Genomic DNA, 12,412 nt, shown 5'->3' with positions numbered 1-12,412 from the left:
AGTGGTCCCTCTCCACAAAGGTGGTGCCTCAACGTATCCTGGAAACTATCGCCCCATAATCCTGACTAGCTTGGTCTGCAAAGCCATGGAGAGGATCATCATGGAACTCATAAATAAAGATATTGGGGACCTACAGACACTGGATCCTACCCAGTTCGGCTTTGTTAAGGGCAGATCCTGCCTATTAAACCTGGTTGATTTCTTTGAAACAGTCACCAAGGCCATTGACGAGGGGAAGGTGGTCCACACAGCCTACTTGAGCCTCGCAAAAGCCTTCGATACAATACCCCACTCAGGCATCATAGATAAGCTATCCAGCTTAAATATAAACCCCTATGTCACTAGATGGGTTGCAAACTGGCTCAAGGACAGAACCCACATGCTGGAGCCATGTCAGACTCCAAACCAGTTACAAGTGGCATCCCACAAGGCTCAGTCCTGGGACCTCTCTTGTTCGGCATATATTTCTCAGAGGTATAGGCCAACATGGGAGGACTGTGGCTGATCAAGTTCACAGATGACTGCAAACTGGGCGCCATAATCGACTCTCCAGCTGACATAAGTATCCTCCAAAAGGGTCTCATAGAAACAGATAACTGGTGCCAGAGCCATGGCCTCAAGCTAAACACCAAAAAGTGTATAGTCATCCCCTTTGGCAAAAACAAAGTGCCCACAAATTACCACATAGGTGGTAATCCATTAAGTATGGAAGAAGTAATTAGGGACCTGGGGACCCAAGTTCTTCTGTACTTAATGGATTACCACCTATGTGGTAATTTGTGGGAACTTTGTTTTTGCCAAAGGGGATGACTATACACTTTTTGGCATTTAGCTGAGACCATGGCTCTGGCACCAGTTGTCTGTTTCTATGAGGCCCTTTGGAGGATGCTGTGTCAGCTGGAGAGTCGATTACGGTGCCCAGTTTGCAGTCATCTGCAAACTTGGTCAGCCACAGTCCTTCCGTGTTGGCCTGTACCTCCGAGAAATATATACCGAACAAGAGAGGTCCCAGGACTGAGCCTTGTGGGACACCACTTGTAACTGGTTTGAGTCTGACATGGCTCCAGCAATTCTAACCATGTGGGTTCTGTCCTTGAGCCAGTTTGCAATCCATCTAGTGACATAGGGTTTATATTTAAGCTGGTGAGCTTATCTATAATGCCTGAGTGGGTATTGTATCGAAGGCTTTGCAAGGTCCAGGTAGGCTGTGGACCACCTTCCCCGCCAATGGCCTTGGTGACTGTTTCAAAGAAATCAACCAGGTTCAAGAGGCAGGATCTGCCTTAAAGCTGAACTGGATAGGATCCAGTGTCTGTAGGTCCCCAATATCTTTATTTATGAGGTCCATGATGATCCTTTCCATAGCTTTGCAGACCAAGCTAGTCAGGCTTATGGGGCGATAGTTTCCATGATCCGTTGAGGCACCACCTTTATAGTTTTAAACAGATCAATGAGCAAGCAGACTCTAGAGAATGCTTTTAACTGCAAACAGACTAGACTAGAGCACAAAAACCTCAAAAAATCAAAAAACACGGATAGAGCACTCACAAACAGAAAATACAACTCTCAGTATGAAAAAGTAGTTTACAGTTAATTAATTCAGTAAACGTGCAATTAGAGTAATGAAAAACACAATTAAAATAGTACAAAACAGTACATAACTGCAGGGAAATAGTAAAAAAGGCTTTATAATAGTTCAAAATGTAGTATATTAACTGTATAGCACAATTATAAATGTATCAGAAGTGCAATTCAATAAAGTAAGTGCAAGAAATAACTTATCCAGCTCTTGGAATCTTAAGGAATTTCTGCTTAATTTCAGTAATGAATTACCATCCACAGCCTAATATATATGGTCCCTAATGCATTCACGAAACCGATAGTTGGTTTTGCCAACATAAAATTAGTGGCATAGCTCACAGGTCAAAAGGAGGGATTGTATCCATATTCATCAAGGATACCTACACCTCCAGGTTAGTGGCACAGCATGATACCTCTGAGATCATCCATGTGCAACTAACATCGGGCAAATCTGCAATGCAAATTGTGGCCTGCTACAGATAACCCTCCATGACCCGGGACCACAACTCCGCCTTTCTGGAGACACTGTCAATAAACAATGTTCATGGTATCACAGTTAGCCCTAACAAAAAATTACAAGTGCCACATTTTTTGGATCCTTCTCCCCGTTGTCCATAACCCAACTTATCTGGATAACACAGCAACCACATTTTCATATGGGGCTAGACGTCAATGAATTTTTACCTTTGAAACCTGTTTTTAAAGCCAGAAGGAGAAGGAAAAAGTAATATTTACCTTCTTTTCCTGAGTTCACTGATTGGTTTGTGTATTATGACATTGCTCTATAAATGTCTTGCTTAAACTCTGAGCTTTGGCCGGCTAAGACCTACCTGCAATCAACTGGACGTATAAGTGAATTTAAGTAAATCTTTATCTGCACTTTTTTCAAATAATACAGCATTTCAATTGATTTATTTGTGTTGTATTAAATACTATCTAGCTGGAAATTGTGGCTCTGTTTTTTTCAGTTAATGCTTGTTAGAATTTAGTGCTAGTTAGAATTCCTGCATAGCCAGTGATAAGTGGAGGTAATTTCACTTCACTGATATTCGTTTTCTGCTTTATTTAAGTGGTACATTTGGATTATTTTCTGCTTAAACTCTGAGCTTTGGCCAGCTAAGACCTACCTGCAATCAACTGGACATATAAGTGAATTTAAGTAAATCTTTATCTGCACTTTTTCAAATAATACAGCATTTAAATGTATTTATTTGTGTTGCATTGAATACTATCTAGCTGCGAGGTGTGGCTCTGTTTTTTCAATTAATGCTTGTTAGAATTTAGTTGTTGTTGTTGTTGTGTCTTTCGGCTTATCCCGGTTAGGGGTCGCCACAGCAGAACTCTGGTCTGCTAATGTTTGGTAGTGGATTTTTACGTGCCAAGTTACCAGCCCTGATGCACAACCTTCAACGAAGGCACGCCCATTCACGCATTCCTCCACACAGAAGACGCTCTAGCTGAGAATCGAATGGGACAATGTCTTGCTGTGAGGAGACAACACTACCGCAGCTTAGAATTTAGTGCTAGTTAAAATTCCTGCATAGCCAGTGACAAGTGGGAGTAGTTTCACTTCATTGATATTCAGTTTCTGTCTTATATAAGTGGTATATTTTCTTCTTAAACTCTGAGCTTTGGCCGGCTAAGACCTGCCTGCACTCAACTGGATGTATAAGTAAATTTAAGCAGATCTTTATCGTCACTTTTATTTATTATTTTATTATTTTATCTTATTTTACATTTGTTGACCAGGCTAGTCTAACTGGATACATGTCCATTTTCAGTAGAGGCCTGGGGAGATAAGCTCCGAGATAGAACAATGAAATGAACACAATAACAAATAAGGAAACATTAAACCAAAAATCATATTTACAATGCATATTACAGGTTATCACAGTAAATTCAGCAGTGCAGAATACAGGCATAAAATAGCATGCTAGTACAATCAAGATGTTCTAGAGGGAGATAGTATTTAGATTAATAAGGAAGGAATTACAGTTAATGAACAGAAAGTGTAGGAAGAGCAAAGAATTAAGAGACACATAACTAGTCAGGCTTAGTACAGGGGCATAACCATTGTGTTCTGAGGAACACTTTCAGTTTGTTTTTGAAGCACGATACTGAGGGGAGTGAGGAGAGTTCACTGGGGAGGAGATTTCAGGCTTTTCCTACAATATTAAAAAAGAGGGAGTTGTCAGCCTTGTTGTTTGGTTTAGTGGTATGTACTAGAAGTCTCTGAGAAGACCTTAAGGATTTCAGGTTTTTATAGGTAGTGGTGAGTTTGGATAGAATAGAAGTTTTGGAAGGTTTGTAAAGAGTGTTATGGGATATAGACAGTTGATGGAATTTAATCAGATTTTGTAGTTCAAGCCATCCCAGCTGCTTTAAATTAATGCAATGGTGGGTTCTAAATGGGTTGCCTGTAGCAAATCTGGCAATGTTATTGTAGGACATTTCCAATTTGCTAAGATTATTTTTTTCAAATAATACAGCATTTAAATTGATTTATTTGTGTTGCATTGAAGACTATCTAGCTGGAAGTTGTGGCTTTGTTTTTTCAGTTAATGCTTGTTAGAATTTAGTGCTAGTTAGAATTCCTGCATAGCCAGTGATAAGTGGGGGTAGTTTTACTTTATTGATATTCGGTTTCTGCCTTATATAAGTGGTCCATTTTGGATTATTTTCTGCTTAAACTGAGCTTTGGCCGACTAAGACCTACCTGCAATCAACTGGACGTATAAGTGAATTTAAGTAAATCTTTATCTGCACTTTTTTCAAATAATACAGCATTTAAATTGATTTATTTGTGTTGCATTGAATACTATCTAGCTGAAAGTTGTGGCTCTGTTTTTTTCAGTTAGTTCCCCACCCATTCTCCCTGCTTTTGTTTTGGTGTTAATCTTGGTGGCTTTGAAACTACCCACCCCTCTTGTAAATTTGCATTTGGATACTCATCTTGTACCCATCTCATTTGCTCACTAAAAAAAATTGCAATTTATTCATCTGCTTTCACTGTATTTGTATTTCTTCCTACTTTATTACTTTATTTTGCTTTTGCATCATCTTAAAAGTACTCAATTGCATTTGTTACTGCTTGGTGTAACTATCATTATAAGCCTTTTGATTTAAGCACTTGGGCTTCAGACCAGTTGTTTTACATTAAGAAAGTTTGTGGTCAGCACTCTTGTGGGAGGAGAGGCTGGACTCTGCCCTTCTGAGCTGCGAATCTCTGGTTAAAGGCTTATAGTATCTGCATATTTTAACTGTTTCTTACTGAAATTGGTGTGCCTTGTTTGCTGTAGCATAGACTAGATCCAGGCCTGCTGAATCTAGCTTTGTTTCTATAACTTGAGCACAAATCCATGCCTTCTTAAAAGTATTCAATTGTATTTATTACTGCTTGGTAGTAACCTGATTATAGTGTAGCTATCATTCTAAGCCTTTTGGTTTAAGCACTTGGGCTTCAGACCAGTTGTTTTACATTAAGACGGTTTGTGGTCTGCACTGTTGTGGCAGGACAGGTAGCTTACATCCTAAGTTGGGAACTGCTGACTGAAGGGTCAGTATCTGTTATTCTAAAAGTGTATTAATTCTGGTTTAAGTACTTGGGCTTCAGGCCAGTTATTTTACATTAAGAAGATTTGTGGTCTGCACTCTTGTGGGAGGAAAGGCTGGACTCTGCCCTTCTTAGCTGGGAATTTCTGGTTAGAGGCTTATAGTGCCTGCATATTTGAACTGTTTCTTACTGAAATTGGTGTGCCTTGTTTGCAGTCGCATAAACTAGATTCAGGCCTGCTGAATATAGCTTTGTTTGTATAACTTGAGCACTAATCCAGGCCTTCTTTTTGGAGAAGGTTCCCTTGCACCCCAGTGGCAGGAGTGTGCAGTTAGAACTTGTCTGATTGAAGACTACAGGAACAGGGCTCAGTTTTGAGATTTTTTACTGGTTAATTGGGTAATTTGTTTTAAAGCCTTTTCTGATTGCTTGTAGTCATCTAAAGCGGTTTTAAGTGTATTTTCTACTGTTTGTAGTTGTTTAAAGCTGTTTTAAGTGTATTTTTTACTGTTTTTGCCTTATCTTTAAAAAAAAATGTTTCCTTGTTTCCCACCTTTCTAAGCTAGTATAGTCCAGTTTTCAGGATAGTGCTGAATTCAGGGCTGTATTACAAGTTTCTGAGTTGCCCATACCTTACTTGGATAGAAGGAGGTTTCTCTGTTCACCTGTGAGAGAGGGAGCTTTGAGCAGCCATCTGTCCCTGGAGTAGTGGTTCCACCCCAGACGTTAGTAGTTTATTTCTATCTCTTTAATTTCCCTGCTGTAAAAACCATGTTTGCACAGTTTTGCACGTCCAGGCAGTGCCGGTTAGCTAGGGCTAAATTATTCCTGGCTCCACCAAGTCTCCTCTTCATTTTTTCCATTGAAAGTAGTCTAACTCTCAACCTAAGCACTTAAAAAGCATCCTACAGTCCAGAACTTGCTCAGACCTAATAGCAAGCACTAATATACCCCGACACTTGGTTGACCAGCAGGGCAAGGCTCATTATTCACCCCTCACCAACCAATCGACTACACAGCTCACCCTACTATTCAGACATGACAAAGGGCAATTTCAGGTATACTCTCCAATCCAGCTGGTGAACCTGGGTATCCTAAGGCAATGTTACAACTGCTTCATGTACACAGACAACCCTCTCCTCCTACCACAAAACATTAACATATGCGAGAGATGCAATTATATAGCTAAATTGGAGGCTAAGGTCTCTTCACCCATAACTGGAACAGGCAGTCATGAGGAGAAGGTTAACACTTGCACCACACCTCCAGCCTCACATAGACATACTAAACCAGCACTGGCAAAAAATACACATAAATACACAAAATCTTACTCGGAGGCTCTAAATAAAAACCTGCAAAAGCATCAGAGACCTCCAAAGCAGACACCCAAAAAACCTGCACCTCCCGTCACAAACCAGACAACACATAAAACACAAAATCAGTGTGCCGCACAATCACAGTCCTTAAGGCTAAATAACATACCTAACACACTAGTAATAGGTGACTCTATAGCCAGCCACACTGACATCCCACTCACTAGGCTGGACAAGGAGAAGGTTACTGTTAGCTGCTTGTCGGGAGCCAGAATCTGCCAAATAACACAAGCACTCCGGTCACTCCAGAACAAGTACAAATATGACTCTGTCATTGTTAATGTTGGGGTGAATGACCTGAGACGTACCTCCCTGGACTACATAAAAAAGAGACATAGAAGAGCTCTCTGATCATGTAGCCCAGGCGGGTATGACCCTGACCCTGAGTAGCATCCTGCCCTCACCAAGAATGATACCATAGTATAAAGAAAAAATAATCAATTTCAACAATTGGCTAAACTTCTGGTGTCACTCAAAGGGGATCCAGTGTCTGTCAGCCTGGGATGACATGCTCGACAAGCCTCGATGCTTCACAAGAGATGGCTTGCACCTGTCACCCCTAGGTTTTTGAATACTGGCCAAGGCTCTTGCTGCCCCCATAGTGCCTTTTTTAGGCAAGGCTCAAAAGTCAAACCCACCTCTGTAAACAGCACAAATAAAAAAATGAGGGTTATGCTACTCAATGCCAGGAGTTTAAATCTCAAAATGCACACACTTGAAGCACTCCTCAGTATATAGAACATCGACATCGGTGCAGTAACTGAAACCTGGTTCAAGGCTCCGCAGAGCACCCTGCACTGCCAGGCTACAACTCATACCACACATTTCGGCCAAAGAACATGGACCTAAACACAAAAGAAGGGGTTGTATCCATATTCATCAAGGATACCTACACCTCCAGGTTAGTGGCACAGCATGATACCTCTGAGATCATCCATGTGCAACTAACATCAGGCAAATCTGCAATGCAAATTGTGGCCTGCTACAGATAACCCTCCATGACCCGGGACCACCACTCCACCTTTCTGGAGACACTGGAAAACATGAAGGTCCTACCAAACATCCTGATATTGGGTGATCTCAATTACCCTACCATTAACTGGGAAAACTACTCATGTACAAACTCCCAGATCCAGCGCTTCCTGGAATTTATCAACACAAATGCCCTGGATCAGCTGGTAAACTCTGCTACCAGAGGTGAAAACATATTGGACTTGGTCTTCACCAACATGGACGACAGGTGTTCCGCCCCAGAGGTCATCCCATCACTGGTTAGATCAGACCATAAACTAATCACTCTGGATGTCCACACCACACCACCACCCCAACCAAGGAAACCACAGTGAAAAACTTTTCTATAGCAAACTTCACCTTAGTTAAGACAGAGGTGGTAAGTTTCACAGCCCCCACACTAAAGGATAACAGTGTCCAAGATGCAGGAACCTTTACAAATGCACTCTATGAGCACCTACAAGGATGCATGGATCGTGCCATCCCTAGCAAAACCAAGACTCACTCCCCTAAGAGAAGGAAACCAGTCTGGTGGACCCCTGCCATAAACAGGCTATACAACAGAAGGAGGAAACTAGTTCAGAAAAAAAAGCAAATCCCAAGAAGGAAAGACATCCCTGATCAGTATCAGTAAGAAACTAAGGTCCCTCATAAAATCATCCAAGGCTAACTTCGAAAGAAAAATAGCCAAGGATTCGAAAGAAAACCACAAAATCTTCTTTAGCTATGTCAAGAATCTAAGTGGCAACTCGCAGACATGCTCTGAGCTAGTGCAAAATAGCAGAAAATATACTGAAACTACTGATATTGCCTAAATCCTGGCAGATAGATTCAGTGGAAACTTCACCCCCCTCTCACCCCCAAAAGGGCCCACAACTATACCGGAAAAGTGTAGTGTCTTGGAAATCACAGATGCACAGGTGAAAACAACCCTTTCAAAAGCCAAAAGCACAGCATCAATGGGGCCAGATGGTGTCCCAGGCTGCATCTTGCATGAACTACAGAATGAACTAACCCCCCACCTAAACACACTGTTCAACCTCAGCCGCTCCACAGACTACATGCCCATAGAATGGTGCACAGCAATGGTTATTCCACTCCACAAAGGAGGGGCCACAAATGACCCTGTTAACTATCGCCCCATAAGTCTGACTAGCCTGGTCTGCAAGGCTATGGAGCGCATCATCATGGAACTCATTAACAAAGACATTGGGAACCTCCAAACACTTGACTTGACTCAGTTCGGCTTTGTTAAAGGCAGATCATACCTACTAAACCTGGTTGGCTTCTTCGAGACAGTCACCAAGGCAATAGATGAGGGGAAGGTGATTTACACAGCCCACCCTGACCTCACCAACACTTTTGACACCATTCCCCACTCAGGAATTATAGAAAAACTCACCAGCATGAACATAAACCCCTACGTCACGAGATGGGTTGCCAACTGGCTTACAGACAGAACTCACACAGTAAGAATAGCGGGCTCGAGGTCCGGCTCTAAACCCGTCACAAGTGGTGTCCCACAAGGCTCGGTCCTGGGACCCATACTGTTCAGCATATACTTCTCAGAAGTACAGGCAAACACAGGAGGACTTTGGCTAACCAAGTTTGCCGATGACTGCAAACTGGGAACCATAATTGACTCTCCGGCTGACACGGGCGTTCTCCAAAAGGGCCTTACTGAGATGGACACCTGGTGTCAAAGTCATGGTGTCAAGCTAAATGCCAAAAAATGCATAGTCATCCTGTTTGGGAAAAACAAAACACCCATGAATTACCACATAGGTGGCAGCCCCCTTAATACGGAAGAGGTAATAAGAGATTGGGGACCCAGGTAGATAGTAATCTCTCCTTTGACAATCATATTGCCAAAGTAGTTAGGAAATCCTTCTATGTAGCCCACCTAATTACTAAGGGTTCGCATCTAGAAATAAAGAGGTTATAGTGCCCCTCTACTCATCACTCATCAGACCCATCATAGAGCACAATGCCCCATTTGGGTTGTACCTCACAAGACACTTCCCAACAGCTGGAAAGACCACAAAAGTACCTCACCAAGAGGATTACTGGCCTCAAACATATGTCCTATGCAGCCCGAGTGGAAAAACTCCAGCTGTACTCAGTGGCATATCGCTTACTCAGAGGTTATCTCTGCCCGACTTACAAAGCCATGTCCAACTCAGAATTGATAGACATGCTCCACCTAAAGAAATCCACGTCATTGTGAGCCACTCGCTCTAGTGAGCTAAACCTTGCCACAACAATAAATAGAACATGCTGGAGGGATAGATTCCTGTCCCAGAGACTCCCCATGCTTTGGAACAAAAATCCTAACTACATTAGGCAGAGCCCCTCACTAACACTCTTCAAGAGAAACCTTGATGAGTGGATGGGTAACAGAAAATACACCCCTGGGATCACTTCATTGGTTCTTCTTGACAGAGGCTCAGTTAGACACACTCTGGCTAGGCTTATAAATGCCCTCGGGCAGATAGCCTAGCACCTACCTATGAACCTATGTTTGGTGAAGATGCTGTTTTACTGAGGTCTGAAGAAGCTATGATTCCATAGCGAAAGTGCTTACCAGTTTCTATATGCATTAACGGGGCACTATCTCTGATTTTTTGCTAGAGGAGTTTGTTTACATTTGAGTACTGTGTGAGTCACATGTTCACCCAGGGGCAAGGTTTTTAAAGAGCCTTGTAAGTATACTGCAGGTCAGATTACACAAACTCTCAGTGGGGGATGGTAGAAAGTGCTAAGACCTTACAGTTGATTGTCCTTTTGTTTCTCCTCCCCCCACCCAGGGACAATTAGGTTTGTTAAATGATTGGATTTTACTCAGCTAGAGATGCTATCTTGCAAACCTGTGTCTACTTATTCAAGCCTTGGCAATAGTATGTTTGTTTCAGGCTTGTTTCTACAAATCTTTTTCCCTCCACTGGTAATTATTTTTCATATGGTCTGTTATTAGTGTTGCATGTTAGTGTACCTGTATTTATGTATGTACACTTTTATAATTACACAGATTTTCCCTCATTTTGCAGCACAGCATTGCTTTGGACAGCTGTGCATTGCAAAGAAACATGCTGAGTAACAAATGTCATGCAGTTTTAGACATGAATCTAATCAATGTTCTAAAAGCATTTTCTCATTAGCTGATGCTGCATGTGGTCCTTCAGAAATCACACCATAGCTGTCTGTCTAATACTGATTCTGTCCAGCCGAATTTCATTTATCACTTTTTATTTATTTATTTATCACTTTTTATTTATTTATTTATGTATTTATTTATATTTGTTGACCAGGAGTGTCCGACTAGATGTAGGTCCATTTTCAGTGGAGGCCCGGGGAGGAAAGCTCCACAGTTAAAGTAAACAGACAGTAGTTACATTGGATTACATAGCGATTAACAGTTTACATAGCAATTACTTGCAACATATTTACAGATGAAGAACATAGTACATCAGTAGACAACTAGAATCTTTATCTGTGAAGTACATAACAGACATTAACAAATGTTACAATAAGAAGTTCCTGCTGTATAATAAGTACTAGGCTTATGAGCATCTCAGCTTGCTATAATCAAGGTAGTTAGTGGAGTGGAAAGAAAGGTAGTGGTTGGATGGGGTGGGTGATATTAGAGTGGGAGTTGCAAGGGCATAGCCAGCATGTTTCTAGGTGCGCTTTTAGTAAAGTTTTGAAGTGGGTGCATGATGTTATGGAGGTAATTGTGGGTGGGAGGGAGTTCCATAATTTGGCTATGGTGCAAGAGAATAGTGCTTCACCAGCAGAGTTATTGGCTTTAATGATCTGCAAGTGATTTTTGTTGCTGGATCTTAGTGGTCTGGTGGTGCGATAGGGTTGGAGAAGATTCTGGAGGGATGGGACATTTAGTGGATGGTTTACTAGTTTGTGGGTGAGTGAGAGTTGATACCATTGAAGGAGGTGAGGGAGTTCAAGCCAGCCCAGTTCAGCAAGTGAGAGACAGTGGTGACTATGGTAGGATGCCCCTGTGGCGAATTTGACGATTTTGGTGTAGCAGGTCTCTAGCTTGTTTAGATCGCATCGCCTTAGGTTGGTATATATTGGAGAGGCATAAAGTAGGGTGGAGATAAGGTGGGAATTTGCTATTGAAATCTTTGCTGCTTTCGTGAGAAGTTGCTTATTTCTGTATAACGCTCCTAGTTTTTTGTGGACTTTTTTTATGGTCATGGATATGTGAATGTCAAATTTTAGTTTATTGTCTATTTCCACTCCTAGTAATTTGGTGTGTTCAGTTGAGTATATAGTGGTGGTGTCTTTTGCTGTGATGTTAAAGTGAGAGTTGTTTTGAGTATGTTTGGTGGGCTGGAAAATGAGCAGTTTAGTTTTGTTTGGGTTGAGTATTAATTGGGCATTGGATAACCAATTTTCAACATAGTAAAAGGCTTCCTGTGTGACTTTTTGTAGTTTGGGTAGGGACTGGGCTGAGCAGAAGATGGTTGAGTCATCAGTGTATTTTTCTACCATTCATTGTGGTAAATGTTTTGAGCTTTCACACATTTCTTGAATGTTTGACTGAAGTTCAGTTAGTTTACACTGACCTAGCATTTGAAAGTTGAGGAACATGCAGTCTACATTTCCCCATATACTTTTCAGTACCATTCCTAGTATATAACCGTGGGTAATTAGAGGGTTACTTTTTTACTAAGGCAGTAAAAATTAAGTTCTGCAACCAAAATCTCATGCCATCGATTAACCAATATTTTCACAAGTTATAGTTGCTATTCTTCTATGTATGCATGTAACACAGAATCTTTTTATATTCATGTGGTTTGAAAATAGCCTCTACATGTTTTATTGACAGAGTTGCAGTTCAAGGCATTCTTGAATATCTATAAATTCTGTATTT

The sequence above is a fragment of the Protopterus annectens genome, chromosome 1.part0 (genome assembly GCF_019279795.1).
Source record: "Protopterus annectens isolate FY-2018-M chromosome 1.part0, PAN1.0, whole genome shotgun sequence".
Classification (NCBI taxonomy): Eukaryota; Metazoa; Chordata; order Ceratodontiformes; family Protopteridae; genus Protopterus; species Protopterus annectens.
This window is presented reverse-complemented; position numbering follows the sequence as displayed.